The sequence below is a fragment of the Vespula vulgaris genome, chromosome 20, assembly GCF_905475345.1.
Source record: "Vespula vulgaris chromosome 20, iyVesVulg1.1, whole genome shotgun sequence".
Taxonomy (NCBI): Eukaryota; Metazoa; Arthropoda; class Insecta; order Hymenoptera; family Vespidae; genus Vespula; species Vespula vulgaris.
In genome coordinates this window covers 868521-893915 of record NC_066605.1, presented here as the reverse complement: position 1 = coordinate 893915, position 25395 = coordinate 868521, and the positions used below count along the sequence as shown (strand labels likewise).

The window sequence follows — 25395 nt, the reverse complement described above, 5'->3', positions numbered from 1 at the left end:
AATACATTGACCCAAGGCACTCGAACGGTTTCCTTTGTTTTTCCCGTTTGTTTTATAAAATAACATGACTAATTTTCAATTTTATGATCTTTATGATTTTATCTGTCAACGAACGAATCCTATGATAGCACGAGTTAAAAAAGAGAAGGGAAAGGAAAAAGTCGAATAAAATAATATAAAAATAGAGAGAAAAATGCTTGGAAATTTTAGATGAAAATATTCCAAATAGATTTGTTTCGGTGGAAAGAAAGACAGTACAACGATAGTTTCGTTGTAATCGTCGAGCCGTTAATGAGAGAGAGCACGATTAAGGTCTTCCTGTATTCTCTTCTTTGTTCTCCGTTGTTCTTTCGTTTCTCTTTTTCTCTCTCCATCTCTTTTTATAAATTCGCGTGGCTAGTCACGAAAGAAGAAGTCGTTTAATATCCGGTGAAGCCAATGTTTTCGTAACCCTAGAAAGGCTACGAGCACGTTTCAAGCACGAGCCATGAAAATGCCATAGGCTTATTTCCGGGCCGTTCGACTTGGCCAGCTTCTCGTGTATCACATGCTGCTCGCAGATGTCGAGTCTCTTTACTATTTTATTTTCTTTCTTTCCCCCTACCCCACCGTTCCCTTTTCTTACCTCTAACGTCATCGCGTATCAAAAGTCGATTCTTCTACACGTGCACGTAGATTTTATTTTCGTTAGGTACATCGATCGCATTTAATTTTTATAAAAACATCCCCTTTTTATCCTTATCCCTCTCATTTTTTCCCTTCTGTTTTTGTATTATACATCCGATCGTCATAAATAATTACTATCGATTGTCGAGATATCCGAAGTAAAAAAGAGTGAATTTTACGATAAACTTTTTCAGCGATTGCGTGTTTCTCTCTTTTTCTCTTTCTTCAAATGGAAAGGTGCGACGAAAATAGAAATATATTTTTCTTCTTCTCTTTTCATTTTTTTTTTTTTCTTTTAATCGTGCGTTTGCAGTTTTTCGAGAAAACTAGAGCAGATTGTACCTGTTCTCTTATTTCCTTTTTTTCTTTTTATATTTTCTTCTTCTTTTTTTTTATTTTTTTCAGCGTTTTTTTTTTTTCTTTCTTTTTTCGAGAAAACGAGAAGAAGTCGGGCAAGGGCTCTCTCTCTCTCTCTCCGCTTGTGCCTCGAAAAAAGAACGTGTATTTTTCCATTGAAATTATAATAGAATCTGAAACGGAATTCGTTACCTTTTTATTTCGCTCTCCGCGACTTGCTTCTGAAAATGGGAAAAACGGAACGGGAGAGGGAATTCACGCTTGAACGAGTTGAAATTCTCCTCCTCTTTCTCTATCTCCCTCCCTCCCTCCCTCTCTATCTCTCTCTCTCTCTCTATTTTTTTTTCTTTCTCTATTTTTTTATTTCTCTTTTTTCTTTTTTCTTTTTGCACGTAATTAAATACGTCGTTATCTTTTTAATGAACTTTCGCAAATATTTCTCTCTATCTAGGTGCGTGCGTTTAATGGTTTTAGAAAATCCCAGAGGAGTCGAACTGTTACTACTACCATTACTACTACTACTACTACTACTACTACAACTACTACTACTACTACTACTGCTATTACACTATACTAGTTCGACTCACTGGACTCTAACGTACTCAATATATTTCTTCGGTGACAGCTCGCACTCACATATGCACACATATTTTTATACGTGTATGTACATTTTACTACGTCTATCTATTATCCAGATAAATGTGTTACTCTTTAACGTATCCATGTAGCTTTATTTGACGACTATGACGACTACGATGACGACGACGACGACGACGACATTGCCTAGAAGGAGGAGGAGGAGGAGGAGGAAGAAGAAGAGGACGACACGACGATGACGACGACAACGTGCTCTCTACGAGATTCTTTTTTTCCGCTTTAGAGAACTTCAAAACGGTATTAAAAATTCAGCGGAATAGTGAGATGAAAAAGGTAACGACATGTATAATTACATGAAAAAAGAAAAAGGGAAAAAATAGTAGAAAGAAAAGAATAGACTCACTGACAGACTCATTAGATTTAGCAACGTAATGAACGTGTGACGTGGCCGCCTTTTAATACTATTTAATATTTTCATCGTGTATTCTAACCGAACAGTATTCTTTATTAAAAAAAAAAAAAAAAGAAAAAGAAATAGAAAAAAGAAGAAACAGAAAAGAATTTTGCACATTTGCGCTACGAATAGTCGAATAAAAGAAACGAACGCGTAGAAACGAGACAATTAAGCTAGAGTTCCAATAGAGAATAAAATGGGATAGAGAGCCCTTTCGCGTTTTTCTGATTATTTTCATTTTAAACCACGCTCGTTTTCGCGCGTTCTCGCGGCTGTGCGAAATTGCAAGCGTCTCGTTTTCAAAAGGAGAAGGGGAACGAAAAGAGAAAGAAAAAGAAAAGAACAAAAAATAAAGAAAGGTATCAACGATGAAAAGAAAGAAGAAATATAGCGTACTTGGACGTGAACGTTCCGAGTAGTCAGTGATAAAATACATTTCCAACCATACTTAAAATAATATACTACCGTACATAATAAGATTTGAGATCGTAAATAAATGATCTTGACTTATTTTATTCTTCTATAGATTATCGAACGAATCGATAGATCGTGTATATTTGTCTTATAAAAATTTATTCGATTTATATATATTTCAATGATGAAATACATACATTTATCAAATCGATCTATTTCACGGGTATATATTTTTTTATTCATTTTCTTTTTATTTATTTATTTATTTATTTATCTTTATCTTTTTTATTAGATATTACACAGAAGGAGATAATAAAAGGCGTTTGTAGATAAATTCTTCTAAATAATGACGATAAGTGACAGTAAGAAGAAGTCGATAAGGATGCCGACCTACTCAATTTCCTTTCGTATCAAGACATTTTGTCGATGACAGTTTCTCCGATATCTCGCGCACATTGAGAATCTCGACGTTCTCGAGTGACAATTTTTATCTCAATGAATCGACAAAACACGATTTCCTAGAAAATCACTCTATCCTTTCGATCCTTCTTAGGCATATATGTATATATATATATTTTTTTTCTATCATTTCTTTTTTATCGATTATCATCCAAGCAAATATTTTTTCTCTTATAAACAAGATATATCAATGGATAAATTCCGACATAGACACGTGATACGCCCACATATCGACGTGATAACGAATCGTGCGAATAAAATGCAAACTTTTCATTCTGAAAAAAATTTTGATAAAAAATTTGGTGCTTTTGTGGGTCAAACAAAACTCATACGCATAACGGTGAACGTTCTCGCATAAATATCAAAGCTCTAATTAGCCTGGCGGGTACGCACGTGCTGCAGGCTGTCCCCGAAAACCCATCGAATTCGTAATTATGGGTTTAATTGAAAACGCCGGTGGCTTCTCTCTGTCACCGTCACCGAAGTAGCTCGCTTCGAACGTGGGTGGTATTCGAAAAGGGATAGACAGAGAAAGAGGAGGATGGAATAGGGGAAAAGAGTCGTAACCTCGAATCTCGTGGGAGAAAACCGATTCGAAGCTTTCATCGACGTAGGGCTTGTTAACGAAGGGTCGAAGTTGAAAGAGTACTATTTTATAGAAGGCCAAGGTCGAAAGTAAAAATGTGAAAACGATTTAAAACGAGTTGAATTCAAGAAAAAGATTCAACGGTATCTTTTATTCCATTTGAACATTTTATTTCACGAAACGCATATGATACGATATATAAAAATGAAAAAGAAACAAAAGAAAAAAATTTACGTACGTGCGCGTGTGTTACGCATATGATTTATACGTAATAACAAAGCATAGAAAATAATTTGGATCGATAAATCATATTGTTTACATAAAGGTAACCTGATCTACTAGGTATTTATATATATGTATATATAATAGTACGTGCTTACATTACTCATAAGTACACACACGACTCTATCCAAACAAAGTCATTGATCGGTCCTTCGTTTTCGTTTGACCTCTCGTCATTGCCCTTGAAGTTCTTCGATGTAAGGCAGTACCGATCGGGACACTGTGGAGATCGCACGTCTTGGAGTTTCTCTCTCTTCGATTATAATTTCCTCAGAATTTTTCAACAAGAAGACTCACGTAAGTAATATTTCGATTGATCGAACTATTTATTAGAGAATCTCATCGTTAATTAATTAAGTTCGTTTTTATTTTTTGCTTTTATATTTAAGATTTTTTTCAAAGAGTACAAATTTGTCAGATTATTTAATACGTTTCCTGACCTTGTTACTTTTATATCTCTCTCTCTCTCTCTCTCTCTCTCTCTCTTTCTCTCTCTCGCTCTCGCTCTTTCTCTGGACAGAATCGCCGAAAGCGTTTTCCTCCGATACTAGTGCGATACACCATCCCACCTGTAGAACGAGTATGGGGGACATAGCTGGAAGCTGTATTATCCCGTACAGAATATAATTGACGCTTACTCCGTATATTTCAAGCGATTACCTACACGCTCAGCCTTCATTTTCTCTATCTATATTCTACTTATATTCCGAATATTTCTACTATATAATTCATTTATGCGAAACGAATAAGATTAAGAATATTTTTTCCTTATTTGTTATTATTAACGTAAGGAAAGTATAAGCAAATATCTCGTGTCAACGAGTGTTAACGTTTATATTAATGCTTCTTTTCTTTTTTTTTTGTTTTTTAAGAATTTATTTAACGTATCCTGCAAATTTTAATGCGTCACAGAGATATTTTTACGTACACAGATAGCAAGGACATAATTAGATCGTACGAACAAACAATATTAGCTACATGCGTATGTTATTGTAACAATATTTTTTTCTAGGATTTATTATGCGTTAGTTATACAGTTTAATATATGGATTAGTTCTTAAATTTATTTAACGTATCCTGCAAATTTTAATGCGTCAGAAAAATATTTCTACGTACGTACGTACGAAGGTCATAATTAGATCGTACAAACAAACGGTATTAGCTACATGCGTATGTTATTGTAACAACATTTTTTTTTCTAGGACTTATTATGCGTTAGTTGTACAGTTTAATATATGGATTAGTTTCTAAATTTATCTTACGTATACGAAAATATCAAAGCCGACCAGAAACATCAAAGCATGCGTAAGAACGGACATTAACCGAGTATAACGATCTTTAACGATTTCGAAAAACATTGCAGAGAGAAAGAGAAAGAGAGAAAGAGAAGGTGGAGAAGGGAGGAGAGGAGAGGAGAGGAAAGGAGAGGAGAGAGAGGAAGGAAGTCTGTGCGGAGATTGAACGGTCTGCGCGTAATCCAGAAGTCGTCGAACTGTTTGTTTCTCTTTGGAGTCGAAGTAATAACACGAGTCGATCTTATGTTAGACGGGAGATAGAAAGAGAAAGAGAAAAAGAGAGAGAGAAAGACAGAGAGAAAGACAGAGATGGTAGAGGAAGAAATGCGTTATGAAGTCTGGCCGGGAAACGAAGTAACACAACGGAAGGTTTCAGTTTCTTCTTACTCTCTTTCTCTTTCTCTTTCTCCTCCTTTTCTTCCTCTACTCGTCTTTCAACCCCCATCCGCATCTCTGCAACTCCTCTCGTAACTCATATCCAAGTTAAACAAGCAAACGCCGAAGCGTTGGCGCGTAAACGTGCGAGCTAGTGAATTCTCTCGCTAGGTAAGTTAGCTCGTGGCTAGCCAGTTTTCTATCTCTCTAGTTTCTCGTCTTTCGTCTTTCGCTGGAAAACGTGGAGGAAAACGATAAAGAAGAAAAGGAGGAGACGTTGAGATAAATCACGTTGGGGGTAAGCGTCTAACCGATATATATATTTCATCGCCAAGCACGAGCCCGAAACGAGCGGACCATAGGACGTCAACTCTTTGTTAAATTTAATAAATTACGTACATATATATATGTAGATATATATATATATATATATATATAATATATAGGAAGGTATTAGATAGTTTACGATACGTTACTTTACTAGTTTTATTTATTTATTTATTTTTTATATCTTTTCTTCTATCTCTTTTCGTTTCATTCTTCCAGTTAAATTTTATTCGACCTTTATTCGGGGCTTTAAGAAGAAAGAGAAAAGTTAGTTTCATTATTAATCAAATAAATATTTGAAACGTCGATTTTTATGAAGAGACGACGGGTTTATATTAATTGGATTATTGTTACAATTGAATCAATTAATAGTTAGATAAGATATAATAGATACAATGGATAGATATAATGGAAGCAATTGGAAAAACAAGGAAAGCCTGTAAATCATTCAACGTTCATTAAAAACTATCGTTGTTCGTTAAACGTGAAATGAGTATAAGAGTTATTAGATTCCGTACGTGCCTTTTGTAGGAAAATTTCAATTGGAGATTGGTCTTGATATATTTCACGGATAGAGAACGATTATAACTGTGTGAATATTATGCTGAAACGCGGTCGAAAGCCACTGCGATATTCGGCTACCCTACTGGCCGACATAATTTCTGGCTGAATCTTCTCTCTCACTTCATCTCTCTCTCTCTCTCTCTCTCTCTCTCTCTCTCTCTCTCTCTCTCTCTCTCTCTCTCTCTCTCTCTCTCTGTCTCATTCTCTTTCGTTGTCTTTCTCTCTCCGACTCTCATATAGATAGCAAACGCAGATACATGGATTTGGATATTCGTGCAAACCTGATATCCGAATTATGACGTAGCCGTCGTTCAGTTCAGCATTCAAAGAGCATCCACGCTCGAATTAATTCACGTATGGAGTTATTTCATGCATGAGTATTCGTGTGGAAGACTCGATCGACGTTATTTGGAGTAGAAGTAATAATAAACATTCGATGCCGACTTCGTCGTTATCGTTTTCTCTTTCTTTTTCCGTTTTTCTTTTTCTCTCGGGTTATTTTAGAAATATAAGATTGCGCACGACAGTATGCATTTTCGTAGCATAGTTTATAATATTAAAAAAAAAAAGAAAAAGAAATGATAAAATTGATTCGTAATTTCGATTCGTTAGACTCGAAAATATGGTTAACTTTTTTTTTCTTTTTTTTTATTTTCTTCTTTTTTCTTTTCTTTTCTTTTTTACAAATATAGATCGAGAAAACGCATTTAGATTCTTCTAAGCTAACAATAAGACTTTGGCTACGATGCCAAAAGCTGTCTAATTCGTACCCGTTCGAAATTCACATTTTTTTATTCATATCTAGTTCGAAATAAGTTCGCTCTATGATACGTTGACGCGTAAGATATTTAATCTATTTATTGAATCAGATTGGATTAATTTTTAAGTGTCAACAATTCTTTCCATATTTTCAACTTTAAGAGATATTTCTATTGATAGCAATTAATTAATAAACTCATTCTAATGCGTCGGTGGATAGAATTTAATAATTTGTTCCAATTCAAATCATAATTTGTATTAAGTATTAAAATTCTAATTAGCTTATGCGGTAAACACAGCTTGGCTTGAGAGAAACACCATTAGCATGGAAGGAACGGAAGATAGAAAGAAAGAAAGAAAGAAAGAAAGAGAAAAAGGAAGAGAAAGAGAGATAGAAAGAAAGAAAGAGAGGAAACTATAAGATTCTTCCTCTCTTCTCTCTCTTTCTCTCTCTTTCACCGGCTTGCTTGAAACAACGTCGCACAAACATTCGCTATATTAACGGCCCGTGAGAACGAACCGGTTGGCTTAATGGCATCATCGTAGGAAACGCGCAGTTACGAAGTCGCCTCGTTGCGTCGTCTCTTTTTTCTATCTTTCTCTTTTTCTCTCTTTTTCTCTCTTCCTCTCTTTCTGCTTTTTTTTCTGTGTTTCTTTTTTTTTTCTTTTTGTCTCCGTCGGATCCTCGTTATCGTAGTAATTCATGGTGGAAAACGAACGAACGGACGGACGGGACGTCGTCCGATGTGCGTCTTCCGGATGACAAAGACAGCAAGAAACGGATAGTAGTCAAGTTTTCTTGGTCTTCGATCTTAGAAGAATTCAATCGTTTCCATCGAGATTCGAATTAAATGGAAATCATCTTTTAAATAAGGACAGGATGTGTCTCATTTGAAGAAATCGATTATATCGTAGAATATCGATAAATTAGATTTATTCTTTTTTTTTTGTAATTATTAAGATAATGCGGTATACAGCGTTCATAATCGTTGCTATTTATTAGGATTAAATCCTATTCGTTCACAGTGCTTCGGGTGTTCATTAGACACGGTTTTACTCTCATGAAATTTTTAACCGTCTTTAATACGTAATCTTTTTTGATTTGAAAATTATTAATATCGTTTCTATCGATATGCGTATAAATTTTCTTTTTTAACGATTCGATTAATATTCAATGTTCGATTATAATATCGTAACTGTTATTTATAATGTTTATTATCAATGAATATATAAAAGTAAAGTAGTGTATTGCATGTAACAGATAATGGAAATGAAGATAAGACGATTAGGTTGCTAGCTTTATACGTGGCTCATTTGTAACGATTCACTTTGACAGGTTCGCAGGGCTTGCTCGGACTTTTGTTTATACTATGAACAAAGGTGTCGTGTTCAGCGTGACACGAGTGCATACAAACGCATACAAGAGAACAACCAGAGGATTAATCGTTGTCCCATGACATCTTTGGTCGATGCTTTCGCGTGTTCCGATCACGATTCTCGATAAGGATAACTGTTTCGTGCATAATCGTTCTGTCGAGCTATCGATCGTTCACTTGCTGACCTGTCGACCGATTCCAATTTCTCAGAAAACTAAATGATCCATCGTTTTGTTTAATAGAATAATATTGAAGATATGAAATTGATCTGCTAATGTAAATCTTATTTCGGTCTAAAAGAAATGAATTATTTAATATTCGGCACAGTTTTTTTTTTTTTTATTTTTCTATTGCATCAAAATTTGCACGTTCTTATACGTAATTTCGATTCGTCGTTTCGTTCGAAGGAAGTAAAAAAAAAAAAAAAGAAATAAGAAAGAAATAAAAATGAAAAAAAATTGATTCACAAATATTGGAAAATATTATATAAATTTTATATGATTAATTAATCGTACGATGGTTCAATTAGATACGATTTTGAAAATAATCGAGATTCTATCGTTATGACAATCAGTTTGATTCGAGACTCGAATATGGATTCGTGACGCAGAGTTCGTAAAGTTCGACGTGGAGGCATTTCCTGATTAACGCGAACCTCGTCTGGCTCTTCATCCCCTTTCTCCTCCATACGTTGGCGGCCGTTCGTCGACCGCAGAGAAAGAGGAAAAGAGAAAGAGAAAGAGAAAGAGAAAGAGAGAAAGCTCGAAGGTCGAGCTCGCGAAAAGATCAGACGCGAAAAAGGTGGAGGAACTGCTCGGTTTCAAGCTGAAGGCGAGCAACCCTTTTCATTTCAAGATGGACGAGTCTCGATATGCACTTTTGCAAATTGCTTGCCACTTGGACTGGTTCTTCTCTTCATCGAAATCCAAAAGATGCGCAACCTTTCCTTTACTCACGTGTATACATACATAGATATATGTATATATATCCCCTCTTTTCACTTTATTAATCTTCATAGTGATTTTTTTTTATCGCTGTTACATAGATACAGACATAGATGTATACATAAGTAAGTATATAAAGATCTATACAAAGTAAATTCGAAGTGATAGGAAATTTTCATGCTTCTTCTTCGTTCTCGGAAATGTCTTAAATAATTTCATCGATTAATCTGCAGTTAGTCGCAATGCATTTTTTATTATTTATTCACGAATAGATATCATTGTAATTATAAGAAATTCGTTAATCCATTGAGTGAATTTAGACAAAGTCGAACTTTCTTATTTACGAATAAGAAAAAACGAAAGTTCTCTACGACCTTTTCTAATATATATTAAGATTACCTTATAATACATCGTGATATTCTCATTATTTATTGTCGTTAAAGTCTTTATATTTTTTTAATCCTTCTGATCGCGATCTAAGAAACGTGTACGAAGCAGCTGTTTAAGAGAAACGCGACTCTTCCACCCCCTCTTCTCGATCATCCACCACCCCCACTATCCTCTCTCGATTCGTAGGATTCTCTTAAGACTTTTAAAGCGTTCTTTCTTTAAACCATTCTCGTCTTTTGTACGAGCTACGCGTTTTGCTTTCTTCTCCTTTTCTATTTTCTTTCTTTCTTTCTTTATTTCTTTCTTTCCTTCCTTCTTTGTCGTTGGTCGCGCAGGTGCAGCCACAATACGACGGCGAGAGTACGAAGTGGCAGCGGCAATCGTCGTCGCCAGACGGTATTCAAGATGCGCTGTGCAATGAACGTGGCCAGGATGCGGGGGTGAACCTTGCCTTTTACGTATGTATGTGTGTGCGTAAAGAGAGAGAGAGAGAGAGAGAGAGAGGAGAGAAAGAGATTTAAACTCGTCAAACCAGATCGGATTATTAAACCCTTCTCACTGCGAACCTTTATTTCCCTATGAATGGCCATCGATTTCAATTCACTCTGGTAAATTCTCCGTACGATTTGATAATACACTCATTGCCACGCGACCCGAACAAACGATTTCATTTAAAAAGACATTTTATTTGCTTTTATTGACATCATTCGTTTAATATCGTAGAAAAATTTTCTTCTATTTCATATATCTATGGAATATTATAGGTTTACAAAATAAAAGTGGACGTATGTATTATATAGGGAACGATTTTGATCGAAGACAAAATTTATAACATTACTTTAATCATTATATCATTTTATAATTTCCTTCTAATCAAACTTGCTTTATTTTTATTTATTTTTTTTTTTCAATACGTGCGTCTACGTATCTCGTTTATTTTCGTAAATTTTTATTATTGTTATTAGAAAATAAATGTAAGTGTATGTACGTACGTTAGAGATCCAGGTGTAATTTTGTAATCTTTTTCCTGACATAGGGAAGGTAGGAGATAACGAGAAAAAGATATATATACTTATATGTATACGTTCGATTGGGGAGGGGAAAATCTGTCGAGCTTCAGTAAAAAAAAAAAAAGGAAAAAGAAAGAAAGAAAAGAGAGGGTAAAAGATAAGTTATCGGAAAGTCGAAAGATAAAGTGGAATCACAAGGAGAGCTCTGTAAGGCATTCATAAAAAGACGTTAGCGCCGTCTTCGTCGTCGTCGTAGTCGTTTATCACAAGATCGTCCAAAGTAATTGAACTTTGATCGTAGTTTAATTAACAATGAAATTACGATCTACTCGTCACTCTCTCGCCGATTCACTTTTCTCGAATATTAGTGAAAGCTCTATAGCCCTGTCACAGGTTGAGCTGTCAAATCACGTGGAAGGTTCGGATATTAAACGTCAGATTTGATTACTTCATTTATTTTACCGAATGATTTGAATTTTTTAATTTTTCTCTTATTTAATTAGTACGATTTGCTTAAAAAATGACAAAGTAAAGCAAGAGAGAGAGAGAGTGAGTGAGTGAGATGGAACAACGAATACGATTAACGATGGGAGACATCGTCTCGTTCAAGCTCATTCCTTGCCAAGCCAGAAAGGATTTTGGCAAACTCTCCCACGTCTATAGTCGTTGTGTCCTCCTCCAAGGTTCCCAACTTTTTAACCCTCTTTACTCTCACCGATGTCTCGAGCCAGAAAATGCGTTCTTTGATCTTCGAAAAGGAAGGAAGGATAAAAGGAAAGGAAAGGAAAAAAGGGGAAAAAAAAGAAAAAAAAAAAAAGAATTCGATTTTCTTAGCCCGAAAGTTCATATATTTTAAGAAATCTCAAGAGTTCGATTAATCATTCCCATTGAAATCTTATTTGAAATTAATCAATTATTTGATCTCTCGAAAATTGGGCTAACTCGAAAGCGTTTGGAATCATTTGCGTGATAATTTCGATTTGATTAAATTTAATCGTTACGATTAAGTTTCAATCGGACAGGACGAGTCCTTGCTAATAAAATTTGTAGAAAAGATTAAAAAAAAAAAAAAGAAAAAAAGAAGAAAGGAAATTATAAGAAATTAAGATGAACTTGTTAGAAACGTTTCATACTTGTTAAGATTTCGAAATTTTAACGTATCAAGTGCCTTCCTTCCTTCCTTCCTTCCTTCCTTCCTTTCTTCTTATTCTTCGTTCTATCGTTTGGTAGCTTAATTAAAGAGGAAAATTCAATTTCCTCGCTCGTGGCCGCGAGTTCTCCCCTTAGCAGCACCATGGAAACCGTAGAACGAGGAGAATCTCGATCGGAGAACAGCGAGTGTTCGGATATCTCTCCAAGGGAAATCCGATAAGAGAAGCAAAACGATCCTTCCGTGCTTATGATAACATTGTTAGAAAGAGAGAGAGAGAGAGGGGGGGGGGGGAAGAGAAAGAGAAAGAGAGTTCCCTTTTATTATCTGGTCGAACGTAAACGTCGATTTCAGGCGATGAAAGTGGACACTCAATTTTTTTTCCTTCATTCTCTACGTAGATAAGAAGAAGGACATCTGTTCTTGATGATCGATCGATCCTTTGCAACTCCTTTATGTAGATACATATATACATTATTTATCATCTTGATACTTAAATGTTATATACATATATATCGTAGAACAAGAGTCATGCAAGGAAGTTATAAAGTATCTCGGCAAAGTAGAACAGATTTTTCTCGAGATTTGTCTCGTAATTAAATGAATTATGATATAATTACTACAGTTTTTTTTTTTTTAAGTTAAGTATACAAATTATAGAATAATGCGAAGTAGGTTTTAGAAAATATCACGACGAAGTAGAAAAGATTTTTGTCGATATTTATTATGATTAATAAGTAACAATATAAGTGTATCGTATATTTTTAAATTAAACAGGAAAATGATATGGATCGAACGGAACAAGAGCCATGCGAACAAGTTAACAAACTTTATAAGAAAGCAGACGAGATTTGTTTTCGTGAATTTATCGTGATTAATGAATTATAATTTACATGATTAATACTCACTTGAGTAACTTGCGATATAGATCGTAGAAGAAAGATCATGCAACGAAATCACGAAGAAAATCGCGAAGAAAATAGAAAAGATATTTCACAAAATTGATCATAATTGATAATACGTACGTATATAGCAATCGAAAGAAAAGAAAAGAGAGGAAAAGAATAGAGAAGAGCAAAAAAAAAAAGAAAAAAAAAGAAAAGAAATGTGGTAGGTATATAGGATCGTCTATTGCGATCGGTGTCTTGAAAAATCGATTTCACGAGGAGAGGAGGAGGGGGAGGGGTGGAGGAAAAAGAGGAGAAGGAGGAGAATGAGGAGGAGGTGGGGGAGGAGAGAGGAGAGGAGAGGAGAGGAGAGTAGAACGAACACACGATGTGTTTTTCCCGATGCGATGTTACGAGGGCTTACCTAACCGGCCGTGCAACTACCCCCATCGATCATCCCTCTACGGACTCGTACTCGTGTAATTTTTCACCGACGAAGATACATAGGCTTGCGCGGCCACTCGCTTTGTCGCGCACGCGATACGAGATCGCGTCCAGGTTGTAACAAATGTCCCAAGGTTGTGTGCTTTCTACTTGTACGTACGATTCGACGAACTATAGATACTTAGTAGATTTCCTAGACGACGCAAACGCGTCGGAACGTTTAATGACGTTTCAGTTTTATATCGGAACGGAATATTATTTTGTAAAGAATTTTGGAGAAAGTAATTGGAAAGAAGATATAATAGGATTTCACGAGAAACGATTTCTTTTTCTTGTTTTCTGTCTTTCCTTCTTTGTTTTTCTATTTTTCTTTCTTTCTTCTTCCCTACGATCCCAAGTTCATTCGAATGATTTATAGTAGTGCGTTGGATGGACAAATCAGTTGTAATTAATCAAACGCAATCTCCTTTTCGCTATGATTTACATGGTCAAGATCTAGCTTGATTTATTTATTTAATCCCAAAGGATAATTCATTTGGATATTTTGATCTTTTTGATTTGATTTTATTTTTAATACGAACTTGCACAATTTCATATCGTTAATAATAAATTTGGCGAACGATGGAAGTAGGTACGGATGGAACGTACGAGAAAGTTAAAAACAAACGTAACGTGGACGATTCTTAGGAACTACTAACTTGAAATGCGATATAAGGGAGAAGGAAAGAGTAGGAAAGAAAGGAAAAGAAAAAAAAACGGAAACAAAAAAGAAAAGGAAAACAATGGATTCAGAGTTTTGAGTTTCTCTCGAGGTAACGCAAGAGAGCCCAGTTTCGTAGTAGTTTTCTATGGTGGCACACGATAAACGGAAAAGCATCTTCAAACGTAGATCGGTCGACTCTATTAGCATAAATCGAGAGGCGGCCGTACGGCGACTATAACAGCTGACTTTTACAACTACTTTTATTGCGCTGACTTTATGCAAACGTTACGCATTCCACCTCTCTTTCTCTCTTTTCTCTCTCTCTCTCTCTCTCTCTCTTTTTCTATTTAGTTTCTCCGTGTTGCTTTTGCAATTACCGTCGGGATTTATTCTAAAACGACAAGGCGTACAAAAATTGCCTCTGTCAAAAGTTGCGCAATATAAAAGGGGTAACTGTGTAACGTCACGGAATATATTTTGCGGCTCTCGTTCTCGTTTTTCTCTTTTTCTCTTTTTCTTTTTTTTTCCTTCCTCTTTTTTTTTTTATTTTCGTTCTCCCTCCTCTCTTCTTTCTCCGACCTCCTCTTCCATCTGCTCCTCCTCCGCATCCTTTACTCCTCCCTCCCTCTCCCTATCCTCCCTAATCCTTTTTTCGCCGACCGGAATCCATATCGATGCTGTGCTCGTTTGCTTTAACCTTTGTTCCATGGCTTTCCATTCCGACGATGAAAGGATCAATCATCCGACTCAATCGACTTTTCGAATGACCGATCTCTCTTTCCCCACCAACACACTTTTTCAGTATTTAAAATGTAGAAGAGACTCGCTAGATGTGAGGGGATGTGGAGGGGGAGGACGAGGAGGAGGAAAAAACCTTTATGTTTGAAAAAGTCAGTTACTTCGCAAAGCTTTTTTCGTCTGGTTCTATTTTTCTTCGCTTGTTTTACGTGCCGTTTCATTTTCTATGCCGATTTAAATCTGAAAAGTTGCGACGCGTAAAATGCGTTGGAAAATGGTGGAACACACGGTATGAGAAAAAGAGGGAGAGAGAGAGAGAGAGAGAGAGAGAGAGAGAGAGAGAGAGAGAGAGAGAGAAGGTGTCGATTCTTTCACGCTCGATTTTGCATCAGACGATAGTATCGTGTTCGATTCGTTATGCATCGCGTGTCGTTGAAGACTTCGACAACGTACGCGTATTTCTTCTGCGTCTTCTTTTTTCTTCTTTTTTCTTTTTTTTTTTCTTTTCTTTTCTTTATCGCGCTCGTACGTGAATTCTTGCACGTTCGGGATTATAATCGCGCAGTCGGCGTACATACTCCAAGGATACGACGTTTCAAATACAAAGTACTTACTTGCATCGTCGTTGCCGAGATACGTTTCTTTGGCTTTTTCCTCCTTTTCTTTTTTTCTTTTTATTAGAACATTGCGATGGTCGACGTTAATTTTGTTACGATCATCTCGAAAATCGCAATCGTTCGTTTAATAGAGCTTTAATTCGGGTCTATTTCTTTATAGGACATACACACGTAGATACGTTCGATTAAATTTCAAACGTCTGTATCACTCTTCTTCTTCCCAGTGAGAGATCGACGAATTAAACGTCATAGAATAGTATCGTATTTTATCGATCGGACATCACTTGTTCCAGAGCTTATCAAAGTGTACAAATAAATATAGTTAGAAAGTCAGTTTTCCGTGGTCAACTCGTAAATCATCCCAAACCAAATTCATCAACGTTCTCTGGCAAATCCCTTTGATCGTCTGGTAGGATTTGATATATTTCGAGCGAAACGAATCTGTGAACAAATGTTTATCGTATTGCATCTGGAAGGGAAGAAAAAAAGAGGAGAAAAAAATACACACAGGGAGGAAAATAAAGAGAGACAAAGGAAAGGGACTCGGGCGAATCGATATTTCCGTTTATATGAGACGAGTTTGACAATTTCGACTTATAAATTTCATTAAATCTCTCGATTAGAGTCGTTAGGGTAGATTGGGGTTAGTAGTATATCGGTGGTAGTGGTAGGAGTAGTAATATAGTAGTTTGATGAAGGTTCGCACGGAACGGAGAATATTCGAGATGACCGGGAGAAGCTTGATGGTGGTTTCGAAGCGATCTAGCGTTAGGGTATAGTAGGCGATATCTAGCCTAACTCGGTCTCGGGCCGATCGAGTCGTCTCTCGCTATGGGCACGACGAGCCCGTGGTTGTCCCAATAGGTAGATTTCGGCATCGATGGCATGCCAGCGTCGCATATATGGACGTGTATAGCTGGACTCCAACCCCTGGACAAGCCTCCTGCTATTCCGACTATTCTAATATCTTATGCTCAGCTTAATGAACCACCGACCGATATTAGAGCCGTCTGGTTTGCTCGTCCATTAAACGGCCATAACGGGGCAAACGTTGAGATCGATCCTTCGAACGGGTGCCATGGCCCGTGGCCCGTGGCCCATGGCCCGTCCAACGATCAACAAAGTCTCGTCGAAATTTTTCCCTGTTGTTTCTTTCTCCTTTCATCCTTTTTTTGTTCCCTTAAACTCTTGGAGAAAGTTGGAGAAAGGAAAAGAGAGAGAGAGAAGGAAAAGAAGAAGAGGACGAAGAAAAAAGTTCATTCTTGTTGACGATAGGTAGGGATACGTACGCGTAGGTTATGGAGAATTCCATCGACTTTTATGTGGAGATATACTTTAGGAAGTAAAAATAAGAAGCATAAAATTTTTAATCAACAGAGAAGACGAAGAAAATACTAGGTAAACGTCGGTAGAGGATAAAGTTAACAAAGGAACGAAACCGTACTGTGTGCTTCTCATCGAATTCGAAATGGACCAGTTATGGCTGCTGCTGCTGTTGCTGTTGCTGCTACCGTTGCCGATGCCATTGCTACCGGACGATCTCATAAAAAAAAGAAAAGAAAAAAAGCAACGTCGTAAAAGATGCTATCGTTGGATTGCCAGCATAAAGACGCTGATAGGTAGAGCTCACGCCTAAAGTCGAATGATTTACGTCGAGTGTCCTTTTCTTTATGGTGATATCATACGCGTTACATGTTGTTATCTCCCTCTCTTTCTCTCTCTTTCTCTTTGTCTTGCATCTCTATCGAATTTATGGGTTCGAATGCAGGAGAATCGCGGGCGGACCGATGACATATGGCTTTACAGGCTCACCAGTTACGTCATTACCTTGTTCCTTTTTTTTCTCTCTGTCTATCCTTCTCTCTCTCTCTCTCTCTAGCTCTCTTCATAGGATGGTCATGTCCAAAGAGGAGAAAGAGAAAGAGGATGGTCGAACGAACGTGAAACTCGTCGAACATGCCAATACGTATCCTGAATACATTTGTTTTCTCCCTCTCCCACCCTCTCTCTCTCTCTCTCTCTCTCTCTCTCTATCTTTCTCAATACGATGCATGGTGGACCAATATATCCACGAAAATATTCGAGGTAGTAGACCTCTGGGATTTCTAGCCATCGTACGCACCATGCCACCGTTCTTTAATCACATTTGCATAATATTAAAATATCTTTAATGAGCGTGCTTCTCGGTGCCAGGAATTAACGTCGATTCTCTTGGGCATCGTCCAGTATCTACGAGCTTCGCGATCCTTGTTCCTATACTTCTTTCTTGTTTTTATTTATTTGTTTATCTTTTTTTTCCCCTCTCCTTTTTTCTTTCTTTGCTATTTCTATTTTTATTTGTTTTTCTTTTTTCTTTTTTTATACGGTGACGGTGAAAAGCAAATATGCACGGAGAAAAATCATGTTCGAGAGAAAAGTATCCGTGGAAGATCGATTTTGTTGTTTACTTTCGGTTCGATTGTTAGTGTAATGTTTTCTCTCTTTTTAAATCTTATAGTTTTGTTCCCTTTACTTTCTTTTGCTTTTCCTTTTCTTTTTCTCTTTTAAATCATTGGAATGAGATCGGGAAGGCGTTAAAAGTTTTGCGTGAAAAAAATGAGAGATCTTGAATATTTTCTTTCTCTCTTTCCTTCGCTAAGAGATAAAAGATAAGAATGTGAAGATGAGGAGAATAATAGGAGAACTCGAAACGTATCGACTAGTTCTTTAATATTTTGTCACGAACTCTAGGAAAGATTGGAAGTAAGCTACAGGACATGCAGATTCCTATAGTAGTTCTCTCAAGGAAGAAATAAAATGAAAAGGGGATAATAAAAAAAAAAGAAAGAAAGAAAGAAAAAGAAGAAAAAAGAAAGATAAAGAGAGAAAGGAAAGGAAAGAAAGATAAAAGAACATTCACGATGTATGTAATTTCTTTCTTCTCTTTGATCTCACGATATCACATCTCGCATTTTCATTTTAAGAGAAAATCTCACTGGAGAATCATTAACCGAGATCGAACAATCGATTCGAAGGTCGATAGAAGGTCCAATTATTTGAAAGAAAAGAATTCTTTTGCTGAATCGTACGTTTCCTCTTTTGTGGTGTTTCCTTCGATGTCCTCTCGTGATGATACTCATTTATCCGTTCTCTCTCTCTCTCTCTCTCTCTCTCTCTCTCTCTCTCTCTCTCTCTCTCTCTCTCTCTCTATCTATCTATCTATCTGTTTCTGTCTTTCTATAGCAAGAAATAATTTCCTGTTGCTCGTTGAAAGCGTTTACCAGTTCGAAAAGACCAAACCAGATCTTCCACATAACGTTTACGTTATGGCATCCCAACCGGGTTATAAACCTTACGATATCGTCGTGGACTAGAGTGAAAGAGAGAGACAGAGAGAAACAGAGAGAGAGAGAGAGAGAGAGAGAGAGACAGAGACAGAGAAAGAGAGAGAGAGAGAGAGAGGGAGAGAACTTGAGGAAGGAGATGGTTACGGGAGCGTTTACTCCCACGCGCGAAATGGAACTTTTGCGAAATGAGATTACCTTGGCTTGTCCAAGCCCTCTCTCTCTCTCTTTCTCTCTCTCTCGTTACTGTTCTGCTTGCTTCTCTTGCTGATGCTACTTTCACAGACTACGACGTCTTACCTTCGCTATGAAGATGGGTAAAGAGGGCCGTTATGCTGATCTTAAGCTTTCCCTTCCTATCTACTAAATAAATATAACTATATTCCTCGACGATAGACACTATTCTTTTTTATTTGTTTATTTGTTAGTTTGTTCGTTTTTGTTCGTTTCTTTTCGTCCATCTAGAAACATTTTTAAAGGAATACTTAAAAGTTTCGTGTTAAACTCTTGTAGTAAAATGTTGGGATTATAATGAATGATTGAATTATTTTTTTCAAAAAGATAATTCGCGCCGATTAACGATCAATAGAATTTATCGTGTTAATTCGTTTCCATATATACATTGATTATTTTCTTTGATCTCTCGTTAATCGTTTGATCGTAAAATCGAGAAATGGAAATCGATCGATTAGAATGGATCACGAATTATATGCAATAATTAGGTGATTATATTCAATCGTCAATTCGTTTTTGTAATTTCCCATTGAGATCGAATTAACGAGGTTAATTACATTCCGTCGAAATTTCCCAATTATTCGATTTAAAATCATAGCGACAAGTAATTAATGTTAGTAATAGAAGATATCGAGCGAAACGGGAATGGACAGAGAGAGAGAGAGAGAGAGAGAGAGAGAGAGAGAGAGAGAGAGAGAGAGAGAGAGAGAGAGAGAGAGAGACTCTGGAAAAGAATAGAAAGAACTATACTCGTGTTTCATTGGAAACAACGAGACAGCTGCCATCGTATATTTCAGAAAATAGAGAAAGAGAGAGAGCGAGAGAGAAATAGAGAAAACTAGTCTTTGGCGAAGGAAGCAAGGCGAATTCGTGGATGGCACTCGGCCTTATTGCAACCATAATTTCATGGCACGATAATAATGCAAGCAGCTCGATCTCGAAAACCTCGAAAGTCCAAATGTTTTTTTTTGTTTTTGAAGAACTTGTGGTATTTCCTGGATACAACGGATAAATTTAATATTAGACAATTTCTCTAGCGACTATTTAAGGATAACATAGAGATAAATTTTCGATGGTACAATTAGTTCGTCGATATTAATTTTCATGGTTAAAATAAGACGAGATGCAAAAAAATATTTATAAATAAATTAGATACATACGAGCTTATATATGTGTAATGTGTGTATATATATATATATATATATATATATATATATATATATATATATATCGATCCATCTAAAAACAAATTTTGTATGGATATTAAAAATGTATTGTAGCTCGTACGTGTTTAGTTTTAGTTCGTTGAATATTTCATCCACTTTGGTAAATTATAAAAAGCACACAGAGGGGATGTTCGATTATAGTTGAAAATATAATCCAGCGTGAATTCGAAGGGAAACATATCGCTTTCGAGCTCATTATCGAACCGGGTCCAATACGGCAACTATAAAGACTTTTTATTACTCTCTCGTATTTATGAGCCTCTACGTTTATGCTTCGCTTCCGTACGATCCAAAAAAGAAAGATCGTACGTAAAATAACGTCATATTCTATTTTACGTTGGCTTTATTACGCTCGAAATAATTCAACGTAGATCGCAAATATATAAAAAGGAATTTCGTTCTTCTTGTTAAACGAGCGCGTCAAAAATTCATCTATAAGATTAAATCCGATAGATTTGAGAACGCATATCAGGAAAAAAAAAGGGAAAGAAAACAAAAAAATGATCTACCTCACGGAAGGAGTGCGTGACTGAAATTTATTATAACCGATTGCTCTGCGAATTTCCTTATAGGACTAGAGATTTTCTACTTACGATATTCCACGTTCAAAGTAGGTATATATGAAGTAGACATAGAAGTAGAAGGGAAAATATAGTCTAACGTCTATGAGAGAGAAAAAAGGTGTGTTAGTATGTTCGAGGTATAAAAGCGAAAAAACTTTCTTCCTCTTCGTCTGCACGGGGAACATTTGTTGTTAGCGACAAACTTCTTCAGAACGTCACGATAAACTTACTTTTTCGTCGCTCTGTCCATTTCTCTCTGATACGGACTTCTTACTCCTTGATTTCTTTATGAGATTATATCCGAAGAAATATAGCCAGCTATCTTTATCTAGATGTGTATATATATAATATTATATATATATATGTTTATATATATATATACATATTTATGTATATATATGATTATACTTGTGCAGTTTTTATTTATTTCGCGTAAGGCGTATAAATTGATTACAATTTTATTCGTGAATAAATTTCATTGAAATTCCGAAGTTATCAATCGTATACAATTTTTTAATTCATATTTTTCTATCGAAATATTTGTTAAATATTTATAAACGTTACACGTGTCGATAAAAATTTAGATAGATCCGTGCTTATATTTCTTCTCATTTCGCGTTATAAAGAATAAATTGATTATTGTTTCGTTCGAAGATAAATTTCAATCAAATACGACGATATTTGTTTATAAATTTATAGCTTTCTTATTGATATATTTGTCAAAGATTTAAAAACATCGAAACAGTATATCACTCGACCACCTGTTGATAAAAAAACAATTCTAAGAATTCAGGGACACTCAGTGGCTCTCGTTTAAGAAGGTCCTAAGAGAGAGAGAGGACGTACTTCTTGACTCAAGAGCATAAACATTGTTTACATTCGGGAGTTTAAGTCGGCTCTGAAATTTTGATTTTTCCACATCGATGTTACTTTGTTCAGATTTAAGTTTAGAGATTTAAGATGAAATTTTATTGACGTAAGATTAATATTTCGATTCAGAAGAGTAATAGATTTAGATTCGAAGATAATTCGGTTGAATTATTAGGTTATAATATAAAAAGATGTTTATGGTAGTTTCTCGTGGAGGTTTCGAAACTTTAATTGCAGGATGATCATTCGTTTTTCAAATTCGTAATACCTGCAACACATATTTGGTTGACAGTATTTACCTTGACGTTTCAACACGTAGCATCGCGCATTAATGTAATTTACAATCAGTAGGAAGCAAATTCGGGCTTGTAGCACAAGTTCGTATTTATTTTGATTGCGATTTCGCAGAAGCTTTCAATTCGTTATCTCTTTTTCGTGTATACTTTTGAAGCTTTTAGTAAAATTCACTTTTTATGTAAATTCGGTCATCGTATATATTTTAATATTTTCCTTTTTCGTCCTTTCTAATTTGTTTTTTAACTAAAGAAAAATAATACCTAGCGTAGTAGTAAAGCGTATCTTTTTCTCGTATAGATCGAAGTTAAGGGAAGAAAATAGTATTTACGATGTTGTGAAATTTACAAAGCACGTAGCTAGACAGTGGCGTAGGTAATATTAAGCTAGAATATTGCATGCTAGGATAGATCACCTTTCGTATGAAATAACAGCGCGTCTTGCACATGAACATAATGCGAGAACTTTGTATTGTAAGTCTCGTTACAACCGAGTAATAATCATTGAGAGTTTTAGAAACGATTCTAACTATCTCTTAGATCTAATCGTTTCGCTAATCAAAATAGTTTCTCTTTAAGAGAACTCAGGAGGATTCGCGAGAAACGATGATACGAATAACGTGTCATTTATTTCGTTTTCGATATATTTAGAATCTAAGACGAGTATTAGTTTTGTTTGTTCGTTTAAAGAAACAGCACTTTTCCAAGTGCTTGGAAATAATTACGTCCGGGTTGCATGAACGGTCATTGTACGGATCGTAAACCGGTCGTAGAGAGGATTTACATAGTAGCACTCTTTCGATCGTTCTTAGAAACTATATTAGTCATGAATTAGACGATAATCGATATCATCATTCGTTATTTCTAATGTTCTTCGTACTTTTTTTTCCTTTTCTTTCTCTAAACAATTCTTTATTTTTTTCTTTTTTTTTACGGATATCGAAGTGATTTTCGAAAATGTTTGAAAGTTGAGAAACACGAGCATCGACGAGATAACGTTCTTCTTCCTTAGAACATGAGAAAGTTCAGAAAAGCATTCGGTTTTTCTTCTCTTCTCTTCTCTTCTCTTCTTCTTCTTCTTCTTCTTCTTCGAGCTCATCGATCGTAACTCAGAGAATCAAGTTCTCCTCTCGGCGACACTCTTGCACCGGTGAGATGATTAAATTTCTACTTGGAACTAACGCATCTTATAAGAAATTTGTCATTTTGGTGAACCACCGTCGTTTCTACGAAGTATATTCTTGCAGTTCTAATTTAAATAAGGAAAAAGGAAACGAAAATGATTGATTAAAATGATGGAAAAATAGAACGTTATGATATCCACTTTAGAATTCATTTGAAATCGTTTGTAATTCAATGGTAGGTTATCGGCTATTGTTAGCAAGAATTTGTTCACAATTTTTTCTCGCTTTATCTCAAGTAGAAATTTGAAGATAGTTGTTCTAAGACGTTTTCCCATTGTTTATTTCAATATATAATAAATTTATCAAATTAAATGTGTAATATCAAAAGATCGAATTATTCCTTCGTAGTTTTATACGAGCAATTCGAAAATTCAAGGAAGACCAAACCAAACGGTGGATCGTTAGAATCGTCGCCAACTCTGGGAATTCTATTCGAGAGTCGTTGCTCGTCGCTGACGAATATATTTCTACGAATGTAGAGAAAGAAATAGGGGAGAGGGAATACGAGTGCATCGTAGAAGAATGCACCCGCGAAACGAACTACCGAATTTGGCAACGAACTCAAAGTCGGTGCTTCTCTCTGAAAATTTTATGTAATTCGGACTCATTAGCGAGAACAACGATAATTATTTTTTCTTTTGAAGAGATTATATCGTGGAATCATTTTTAAATTTAGAAAAAGGAATATAAATTCTCTTTCCTCTTTTCTTTTTTCTTCTTTCTTTTCTGTTTTTTCTTTTTTTTTTTTTAGAATTGCACGGTTTAGATCATTAATTAAAAGCGATCTTTCCTCTTTTTTTCTTTCATTTTTTTTTTTTTTTTTTTTTTTTCTTTTTTAATTTTAATATCCAAGGTAAGCAAAGAACTTTGAAATTCATTGTGGGGTTTTCATTCATTGTAACGAGTAAATCTCCGGAAGGTAAATGCAGCTTGACTCGACTCATTAGAGTGTTAACCGTAGGCTTTTCCTCGGTCTTTTTTTTTTTTTTTTTTCTTTTTCATTATATATCCTTTTAAACGATAATCGCAGAGCTCGCTATAAATAATTTCATCTTGTTATTTAAAAGGAGCTTCTCTTTATTTTTCATCTTATTTTCTTTCTTTTCTCTTTCCCTTTCCCTTTTGTGGGGTATAGCTACTTAAAAGAACTTTTGCGATGTGGTATTACGATCGATTTACTTCAAAACTCGAAGATATTAAAAGTTTTCCTATCGTGTAAATTCGATTGAGGAAACGTGTGCTATTTTCTTTTCTTTTTTCTTTCTTTATTCATTCATTCATTCATTTATTTTTTCTTTCCTTTGTATATTTATTTACGCAGAGAAAGGTTGAAACAAGAAGGTACTTATTTCCGTTCTATTGTGTGTGCATGAAAACGCTTAAAACTTTTTTCCCTTGTACGAGCTGAAGTATGTGAAAAGTTTCAATTATTCGCGAAGATATATCCGCGAGACTAGCAGCGTTATCTTGGAGGCAACAACAAAACAACCAAAAAAGAAAAAGAAATAGAAAAGTAAAAAAGAACAAACAAAATAGCAAAGGAAAAAATGAAAATATTTAATCAGACTCTTAAATCTCAAAAACTTTTCCCATTCGAGGAACTTTCTTTCGCGGTTTCAGGTATCTCGATAATTAGAAAAAAAAGTAAAAAAAAAAAAAAGCAAAAAGAAGAAAAAAAAGAAAGAAAAAGGGGAAAGAGAGATATTTTAATCGGAAAAGTATGAAAAACTATCATTAATAAACGGCTTAATATAAGCTGTTTTACGAAATAAATTACTATTGCGTTTGTCCGTAGACGAGATTTAATAATATTGGTCTATGTATTAAGGACGAGTTCGTGAAAACGCGAGTTCGGAATCATTAGTGGTAAATTTGTAGACTCGATTAGACGCGATTAGACACGTTTCGATGGTTCTACGCAAGGACTAGGATTTCATGTCTCGTGGTTGACTACGACTTTGCTCTAATTTATCGAGATAATGTTAACTCGTGGCGTTAGGAAGCTCGGTTTAACTCTTGTGGTTCAACCTGAACGAAACGTCGTAATTCCCTTGGAGTCCGCACGAAAGTTTTATCGGAAAACTTTGGGCAATGCTCCTCCGTTCTATCGAACAAAATGATTAGAAACGTCGATTTTTGTTATCCAGCTAATTCGATACTTATTAGTTCTCTAATTAAATGGAATACGAAGGCAAATGTATTTCTATTGGTATTTTTTATTTTCTTTCTTCTTCCGTCTGTTTTCTTTTTATTAATTTCATTTCTCGAGTTATCACGAATTGATAAAACGATGTCGGATGGAGTTGTC

At 35.5% G+C, this 25395-nt stretch overlaps 1 protein-coding gene and 1 long non-coding RNA gene across 7 annotated transcripts in view; one reads left to right on the top strand and one right to left on the bottom strand.

Moving 5' to 3' along the window:
• Positions 1 to 3026, top strand: part of LOC127071029 (uncharacterized) — a 70620-nt gene extending 67594 nt beyond the window's left edge. Inside the window, exons 3-4 of the long non-coding RNA XR_007784813.1 lie at positions 1475 to 1683; positions 1752 to 3026. This is a non-coding gene — a long non-coding RNA (uncharacterized LOC127071029). The remainder of the gene's footprint in view (positions 1 to 1474; positions 1684 to 1751) is intronic.
• Positions 1 to 25395, bottom strand: part of LOC127071019 (hemicentin-1) — a 149446-nt gene that overhangs the window by 58986 nt on the left and 65065 nt on the right. The gene's annotated exons all lie outside the window — the stretch shown is intronic.